Here is a 9,944-nt window from a genome sequence, read left to right on the forward strand (position 1 = left end):
CGCCGCGCTGACAGCCGCAGGGCACGCTGGGATATGTAGTTCTCCGAGAGCGCTGCTCCGCGACAGGGAGGCGCCGCTGACTACAAATCCCGTCCGGCACAGCGCGCTGAGCCCCGCGGCATGGGCCGGGCCCGCCAAGCCTCGGGGTGCGCGCCAGCGCCTCGTCTGAGGTGAACTGCGCGGGGCGGGAACGTGCTTTGCCCTGTGGTGGATGTCAGCGTTTGCTCCAAGCTGCGTTTTTCTAAACGATTGAGTGTTAGATTTTAAGGTGAGTTAGCTCGCTTTAAGGGTGATGCGGGGACTCGGTGCCACCACTGGTGTGCCATTGGCTCTGCAGGTGCTCAGGAGCTGCAAGAATGGCTTTTCCTGCAAGATCACTGCACGGTCTCCTGATCAGAGAGAGCAGAACGCTCTCTCACACTGACACTCATCAGTTGGTTGATAACGATGTGCACTCATGAATATGGCAGCATGACCATAAAGCACCATTCCTTTTCCTGCTCACCTGTAAGGAATGCTACCCAGAGCCCTGCAGCTCCAAAGGGCTCTGCACAACAGGCATTGCTTAGAGCTTATAAAGACCAAAAAGATCAAAAATCTGAGGTAAAATCCACAGCATCCCAGCGGCCCAGATCTGCCCAAAGCCAAATTTCTCATTAACATTTGGTAAAAAACAAAGAGAACTGCCCCTTTTGTCCTCTGTGCTGTGTAAAAGCAGTGTTGGCTGGACCATTAAAACGTCTACATTGGGATGGCCGTGACAGTGCAAAGGTGAAAAACAGTGGATAAAAGCTGACAGACTTTAATTGGACTTCTTGTCAAATAGCACCTTCCCGTCCTAGAAGGCTTTGCACTGTGGTTTTGTTTTGTTACTTTCTATTTTCCCGCAGAAAACTGTAGCATTCTGTAGTCCCAAGTACTGTGAGCTACCGATCCCCTGCAGCACGGTCTGTGAGCAGTTCGGCCCTCTGGAAGTCTCATCCCGGTCAGAGAAGGAGTAGTAGTTCTGAATGCTGGAGAGAAACCCCTCCTCCTGCAAGGTCCCGGCCGCTTTTTTCCAGTCGTGTTGCAGGGAATCTCTTTTTGCCCACTGGATGCCGCTGTTACACAGAAAGAGTCGCAGGCTGCAGGCTTCTGCCCCAGGCACCCCACCTAATAGGCATGCAGGGCCAGCCAAGCTGCATGCATTCAGCCCTGTTAGCGAGCCTTTATTAGGAAAGTACTTCTCTTAACGTTTTACAGCTCGCTGACGTGCATGTGAGCTTGTGATGTGAGTCTTGGGCCATGCCTTGCCCGCATGATGGCAATTCCAGCAGCAGAAATCCAGAGATGTTTACTGAAGATAATTGAACAGGATTTTGGAACAAAATATATGCTGTTGGGGGGAAAACAGGTTGTGCAAGACGTGTCTTCAGGTCATATATAGGACACTTTCCCCAGCAGCCATATTCTGCCTATTTTGCATGCTTAATATCTGAATTTGCATGCAGAAAGACTGGCTCAGAGAATTATCTCTTTAAAAGCAAAGCCTGGAAATGGCACCTTTCCCTGATTCACGTATTACAAATCTGTGCTGAGGTTATGATTATGCCCTGTGGTAATGCCTTCAGAGGCAATGACCTGGATAGAACAAAAAGGATATGTGATGCTTCCACTCTTTAGTGAGAACTGCAGTATTTCAAACTCAGCTGAGTCTCAGAACAAGCCAGAAAGTGACCTACATCCAACACTCAGCTTTGGGAATTAACTCTGAGGAAGTCCAATTCCACATCTAGGTCTCTCCTCTGAAGCAAATGGAAGCACAGCCTAATAGAATCCACACCCAAGGGGAATCCCTCTTTGCTTCTTGCCAACAACTTTTAGCACTGATTTTTTTAAACCACATTTCTTACTGGAGAAAGAATGACTTCAGGTCAATACAGATTTCAGGGTTTGAATCTTTGAGATTCTAAGAACTGAATGATTTCCTTTAATCCTGAGCCTTGGCCTTTTGGGAACTAGTCTAAACAACAGGAGATTTAAAATAAACCAAGAGTCTTTTCAAAGCTAATAGATGTATATGTTAAAAGGCCTGTGTCTATCCTGGGATGCCATCTGTATCCAATAAACCTAAAGGCAAATAAGGCAACTGATAAATAATAGGCAAAGCACGAGTCCAGCTTTGTGTGACATACAGGGGTGTAAATCTGATAACTCTTGAATTTGGTGGAGATTTTCCAGCTTTAAAATAGTGTAATTAACAGTAATGTAATGTAATTGGCCTGTGACCATTAAATAAATTATTCAGGCAAGTAAGACCAAGGCAGTGATATTGTTTTTAACATTTTGCAGTGAGTATTTGAAAAACTGATTGGAAGGGTTCCCAGCACACTCTGGAACTTGTCTGCATTCGTTTGTTTAAAAAGAATGTCTAGGGAAGGTGAAAGCTGCCTCTTTGGTTCAGAAGAGGACATGCTTGCTTAGATTCATACATTAAATACTAGTGCTGTGTGTGTTGGACCATTCTACCCATAAATAAGGAGCAATACCATCAAAAATTGGGAACAGCACTGCTAGTTTCTGTTGACAACATGAAGACTCATCTGTGCCAGATTCTCTGTTGCTATTACACGGTCATTTTCACAAATACAAATGAAGTGCAAAATACCAAGGAGCACGTAGCATTTTAATCCCATATAGGCTGAAAGACAATGGAAGAAATGTATCTTCATTCTTTTGCTATGAACTGATGGACATGATAGGGTCCTTAAGAAAGTTAGCCCTTTCCCTGACTTCCACCCCACCCACTTCAGCAGATGCACACCTAGAAGCAAGAGGGAAAGCTGCGTGATGAAAACAGGCAAAAGGTCATTCAGTTACTTAATCTAGCCTTAAAGTTAGAGGATTCCAAAATCAGAAATGTCTTCTCTTTTTAACATTTATTTGTCACACTGGATGAATGTGGCATATGGAATTCTGCAATGGAAGTCTGTCCATGCTGCTATAATTAGCTAGCAATGGTGACAGCAGGCAGCTTTGCCTCCTTATTATCTTAAGACTCTCAGTGCTGTATTACGGCATGAATTTCTACCACATCAGAATGCTAATGCATGAGAAAGCTTGTGAGTGCAGCATCCTGCAGCATCAACATAGCCTTCAATATCCCAAAGTGATCCCAAGTGTGACTGCAGTGAAGTCAGTGGGATTACATCAGCGATGAATCAAGATTTTGCCTTCTTTTCCTAGCCACAGAGTAGAGAAGGAAGCTAATCTTCCATTTTTCCTGCTTCTGCAATTACTTGAGCAACTTATTTGTGTACCTGTGATCAAGTTCTGTGTGGCTGTAGATGAATATTTGGCATTGAATCTCCCTGCAAGGGGAACAAGGTTTTTATGCTTCTCTGGCTGTACTTAGTATGCTGTATACACAATCTCTGTATGTAATAGCCAGATTTGCAGCAGGAGAATTAAACCCTTTTGTAAAATTCTGTCACTTTTTAAAAGTAAACATGTGAAAAGCAAGCACGCCCTTTCAATCCTTAACAAAAGCAGGCAGCCCATTGCAGGTCCAGGTTTAGAGATCACTGCAGACATTAGCTTTGCTCATCTGCAAACCAAGGCATGAAATCCTATTACTGGTGCAGACACTGGGGAACTTGTCAGAAGGGACACTACATCTTTGCTACAGGACCATCTGAGCAGGCAGATGAGCAAGGAGTAAGGAAAGATGGGAGCAAACTGGAAGGTTTCAGAGGTAAAAAGCTTGAGTATCCTCCTAACTGTCCAATGTTGTGTTCCTTGGGGCACTCAGCAGTGCTCTTCTGAACCCACCATTAACAGTCCTTCATCATCTCGAGAAGAGGGCCTTGAATTTGTATGCACCAAAGGGGCTTTTCCCTTTTCTAAATCATACAAACAGAGCTTGGAGAGCTGCTTTCCACGAGGTTTGTTACTTGGTGTTATGTAAGAATGAGAGCCTATGTGTTTATAATTGCTTCTTGAGGTTGGGCTTGCAGGCAGTGCTGGCTAGAACATGCATTTTCGTGCAAGAGCCGAGTGCCTGCATGCCAAATGGGCTGTTTGTGTGTACAGCCACAGGATCTATGAGACTAACAGGCACTTGTGCAGATTTTATCTCCAAATATGGCCTCTGTTATTAATGCAGGGAGGAAACAGGCAATAGTACTTTGATTCCTTTATGCTGCTCAGACAAGTAGAGCTGGAAATGCAGGTAGGTAACAAGCTCTGATATTTAGAGGTCTTTCTGTAACTGGTTTAATATCAGCTTGATAGTCGTGGAACTCTTCCATACACTAAACCAGAGTTGAGGTGTGATTGGCCATGGTCTCAAGGAGCTTATCTCCAAACAGGCTCGGTGGAGATAACCAAGATAGCTGGGCCAGCATGCCATACTGAGGCAAAAAATGTGAAAAATACATTATAAGAAATGGCCCCATTGGCTCCCTATGGAACCTTCTAATGGATCCTTTAGAAGCTGTCACTTCTTGTTACGGGAAGGAAGGAATGGTTCAGCTTTCCCACCCCTGACTGTTAGAGAGGCTGAGATGAAGGCTGCTCCTGAGAACTGTTTAATTTAAGGCCCTCATTTGCTAAATGTTTGTACCCCTCATTTCTTATACTGGACGCCTGTTCATCCTGTGCCCTCCAATATTTGGGCACTGATACTTTCAGTGTGTCTACCTGGATGTCAGTTGCAAGTCCCATAAAGGATTTAGGGTTATACTGTACTGCTTAGTTGCATAAAAAGGGTTGTGGATGTTGCCAGTTTGACAGGTAGGTTTATAAGTACAGCTGTGAAACTGCTGTCCCTAAACAATAAAGCCTCCCCTCTGTATCCTCCTAGCACAAAGGTACGTTTCTTACAGGCTTTTTTTTTTTTCAGACAATAGGCTTCTTGGCAGCATTTACATAACCTGGTTGAAAACATTCCTGCAGCCAATTAGATGCCTGCTCTGAAATCCAAAGCTCTGATTAAAGTGATGGACCTTTCCAGGACTGTAATATCTGTACAGATGGTTAATATGCATGGCTTGCTCTCCAGGGGGAAAAAGTGGCTTTTTTTTTTTTACAAGTACCTACAGTCTGAGCTTTCCAACGGGAAGTGCTGTTTCATTCAGATTATTATTTGAAAGCCATCATCAGATTAGAGGAGGCAAAAGGAGATGATCAGATAATCCCTGAGGCACAAAAGGTTTTGATACGGATTTCAAGAGCGCTGTCACCTGTGGTCAGTTTTCACAGCTCAGGGTGCTTCACTTTCATGAGAACACTCAGGCTCAGTAGCTGTGCACAGAAACGTGGGGTGTTGTAGCAGTTTGTGAAAGAAAGGAGCTTCTGAGCTGGCTTCTCAAATGATGGGTGATCTCCTGGTAAGTCCTGATCTCACTGGGGTCCTGCAGTTGTTTAGCTTTCCTTGAAAATTAGAAAACATCCTAGAGGAACAGAGAACAGATACTGCTGCTGTGGGCCCTGAGATCTCTCTATACATAATGTGGAAGAACGGGACCAAAAGGGAGGATTTCAGCCCTGGCTGCTGGGGATATGGGTTCTGCTGGAACTCCAATAGCAGGCTGCACAGCTCAAACAGCACAAACACTGACAGAGCACGAGTGAGAAGCAAAACCTTCTTGCTCTCTGCTGGGCTGCAGTTTCCCTGGCTCTGTATCTTGTGCAAAAATACAGAACTAAAACTGTAACTGAGTTTCTTACAATGGTAGAATAGTTAAAAGTGATAGATTGGAGTGACTTTATCAGTGGAAGTTCTCAGATTGGCATTCCCTAATTCAGGATTTTAACCTTTTCCAGAGTCCTCTCTGTCAAACCTCAGGAATCCCCAGCATTTCTCAGGCAGGAACCAGCACATGAGGAAGTAATTAATGAGAGCAGGGAAGGAAAAGAAAAAAAAAAAGAATGTGCTGAATAGATGCAAAGCTGAGACTCAAATCCCTCTTTCCCCAGGCTGCCTTCTCAATCCTCAAGATGCAGACAAAAGACATTCCAGCTCCTGACAAACAGCCTGGGGAGATGCTGAAGCATCCATCAGCCCCACGGGACATTCCTGACTTCTGCAGAGGAGCATTTGGACTGAAGGCTGGCTGATGCACAGGGGCTGTGCAGTGTGGGTGGAGTTCTGAACCGAGGATACCTGAATCAGCAGCAAGATTATCCCTGGTCCCATGTCAAATGATCTGGCAGGCATAGGTTGAGTGAGCATCATGTTAGAGGGATTCTGCTTTTCAGAAAGGCCTGAGCACTAAACTTCAGATATTTTGTGTTTGAGTGTTTCAATACAGAATACTCAGTTAATTCCTTTTGTAAAAAGTGCATTTTATTCTGGAAGCTGTGCACAAGTGAGGACGGTTATCCAAATCACCCACTTTCCTGTAGGCTGTTTCTCCCTCGTGCTGGCATTCGCCTCAAAAGATATATCAACTCCATTGAAAGTGCTTGAAAAGAATAACTTAAAAACGTAGTAGTTTTGGATAAATCATAACCTTACAGGATGCTGTACCTCTGTATCCCCATCTGCAGATGATGGAGACATTCTGCTATTTCCCAGCAGTACCACAAAGCTCCTTTGATTAACATTTGTAAAACTGTTCCTGACTCTTAGATGGGAATTACTGCTGAAGCATTAATTGTTGTGATTTTTGCTTATTCTCCAGATGCCTGAAACATGGAACTTGGCAGAACTCCAGAGGAAGCGTCCTTCTGAGCTCAGATAAGGGACGAGCCAACCTGGCAGCTGGGCTGCTGGTGCAGGCAAGATTCATTACAAACCTGGGGGCTTCAGCTGAGCTCAGCACACAGCCGTGCTGTGCAGGAGGGCTGTTCTCTCCTGCCCCTGTCCAGCTGAGCATCATCACCTGCCTGGGTAAAACAGGTCGGAATCTGCCAGAAGGAAGCAGCCCATGTAGAATCCCAGAACCAGTTGAGTTGGAAGGGACATTTAAAGGTCATCTAGTCCAACTTCCCCGCAATGAACAGGGACACGTAGTGCTAGATCAGGGTGCTCAGAGCCCCGGCCAGCCTACCCTTAAAAACCTTAAGGTTTTGAGGCTGTTTCCCTTGTTAACTAATGCCGGTGTCCCTCCTGATAGCAACAAGTGCCCACCACGTAGGCTTTGGGCTCGTCGGCTCGTTTATAAAGGGGAGGGGAAAGCAAACACGTGGGAGAAGTTGGTGGTTCGAATTGTTCCCGGGTGGGAGCAGGGATGTCTGCTTTACTGCTCGCAGTGGGCTCGGCAGGCGGCCAGGAGAGGTCGGAGGGGCCGAGGACTCCGTGCCGGCTTTGGGGGCAGCGGGGGCACTCTCCCAGCCCCAGGACGCTCTCTCAGCTCCGGGACCTCCGCTTCCTCCCGGCAGCCGCAGGCGGGGAGGGAAGCAGAGGGGAGGGAGCAGCAGCGCTCCTCATCCCACGGCTTATTTTTTCCGGTCGGTGCTGGAGAGAGGGAGGTGGGACAGCCCTCCCCTCCTCCTTCTGCAGTACATGGGAAGCAAAAGTTTCTCTGCTGCTCCTCCTCCTCCTGGTCCCCCTCCGTCGGGTCCCCCCGGTCCGGACCCCGCCGCGGTTCGCAGCTGAAGGATGCGGCGCGGCTCGAACGGCGTTGGGCTGCGCTGCGCTCCGCCGGGCGATGAGGAGTAAACCGCTTTTGGAGCATCTTCCGCTTCTCCGGGGGCTGGGGAGGAGTGAAGGCGAGACTTGGATCGAATCTTGCAGAGAGTAACCTGAGGGATCTGTGGATTTCTGGAGCGAAGGAGCTGTTTGGGGGAGAAAAAAGAATCAGATGCTTTAGCAGCGCCAGGGAGGCAGCGCTGCATCGCTTTGCTTCAGCCCCACCATGGGTACGGGCATGTGTTCGAGGAGGCAGAAGGGGCTCCTGCAGACCGGGTTTTGCCTGCTGGCAGTGGCGTGCCTGGGCTCGGGAGCTTTCCTGTACCACCACTTGCAGCAGAAGGTGAGGAGTGCCGAAGCCCTTGCCCAGAAATACAAACAGCAGCAGGAAGCACTGTCTGCCCAGCTCCAAGGTGAGTGAGCGGCTGCGTGCGCCTGCTGAGCTTCCTTTGCTCCAGCACAGCCCAGAGATGAGTGGGGGGCCTTCGTGGAGTGAGGTTCGTCTTTTGGCTTTGAAGAGCTCTAAGATGATGCTGTCCCCTGTTTCTTCCCCCCCCAGCTTTACATCCTGGAGTTAAACGGCCTCGAGGCTGAATTGCTGCACGCAGCAGCGAAGGGAACAGCATTTTACTGGAGTGGGGAGTGCAGCATCACACCCGTTCTGCTTCTCTCTGTAGTTCTCTTTGACCATAAAGGATAACCCTGCATCATTCTAAATGTAGAGCAGGAAAAATGCAAATAGGACCTATGTAGGCAGGCTGTGAGACCTGACTGCTCTCTGGATCCAGAAAGTGAATGAAGAGGCAAAAGGGGTCCATCAGTAGAGTTTGTCATCGTATCGTTTCATCTGTTTCCTTTGCAAGGAAACAAACCCGTTGTCATCCTCTCTAGAGATTGGTTTGTGGCTCTTGCCAGTCTATTTGGGGGCTGATTGGGTGCTTGAAAAAAGAAAAAATGATCCACAGAAAACAGTGAAGGTGGTGAATGGGCTTTTCCAAGCTCCCTTACCAGGTACAAGCTGGTGAGCAGTGAGGGCAGGAAAACCCAATCCTCTGATGGTAGCTGCTGGTAAGCAAGCATGGTGTATATATTCCCACCGGTCTGCCTTGCTTACAGTGCTGTCTGCCTGTGGGAGAATGATGCTGTAGCCTGTGGAGATGTTCCAGTAGCGAAGGCTGAGAACAGGTTATGCTGTTCCACTGCTGAACTCTCTTCTTCTGCAGATCTGCATGCTTGATTTTTCCTGCCCGTGCCAGAGCCACACTGCCAGAACCTCTTGCTGGGCTTGGGCTCTGGAGAGGGTTTTGCTGAACTCACTGCAGAGGGGCTGGGTAGAAATCCACTCTTTAGTAGCCAGTGGTTGCGTGTAGTGCAGGAGGATGGTTGTTGTGGAGTGTCTACAGCACAGCTCTTATGTGGATGCGATGCTGCTGGCATGCAGTGCCTGTGCCCTGAGGTCAGGGACTCATTTAGGGCTTTTTTCTCAGAATGAGTAGGATTAGATTGTGGCATTTAAATCCAGAGCTCTTCCTGGGACTAAAACCAAATGCAGAGTATCTGTTATGGCCTCTGTTCACACACAAAGTGACATTGTTTCTATCAGCTGCATGGCTGGAAATACCCTGGATTTGGCTCAAGATACGTGGGCTCTGGGTTAAGCCTCTTCAGGTGGTTTTGTGCGCAGCGTCATGATGCAAACTGAGCACTGGATATAAGCTTCCTGTGCTCAGGGCTGTGCATTCCTACCTGTAAATTCAGGAAGGAAGGTTTGATGTATGTGCTGGTGTGGTTTTGGATTTGTTGAGTTTTTTTGAAAGTATGTTTCCTTGGGAGACAATGTTGTGAATCAATCTAGCAAGTGTATGGGCTTACTGCAGTTATCTTACAGTTTGCTTCCATTTCTTCTTACTCTGCCATGAAGCATTCAGACACCTGCAGCTCCTGATGTGCTGCACAGCACCTGCAATCTCCTCCTGCATCCTGTGTTTGAGATGCAGACACCAGCAGGGCAGGAGCTGGCCCACATTCTTTCTGGTACGTCAGCATCTTTTGCTTGCCCTGGAGAGGGGCTGGCTCCTTCAGGAGCAAGCTGACAGCAGCAGCCTCAGGGAACCCCGCTTCTGTTGGCTGCAGCCAACTGCTGAGACAGGCTCATAGTATTTTTCCTCTCCAAATATGTTTGAATAGCAGTGCTGTCGCCTGTTGCTGGGGTTTCTAACCCTCTGCAAGTCCTCCGATTCCTAAATACAGTTGTTGCCATGGATACGCTTTATATTTTCAGAAGCCACTTGTCCAACAGTTTTAAGAGTCAAAGATTCTTCTTTTTTTT

The sequence above is a fragment of the Meleagris gallopavo genome, chromosome 23 (assembly GCF_000146605.3).
Source record: "Meleagris gallopavo isolate NT-WF06-2002-E0010 breed Aviagen turkey brand Nicholas breeding stock chromosome 23, Turkey_5.1, whole genome shotgun sequence".
In the NCBI taxonomy this organism is placed as follows: domain Eukaryota; kingdom Metazoa; phylum Chordata; class Aves; order Galliformes; family Phasianidae; genus Meleagris; species Meleagris gallopavo.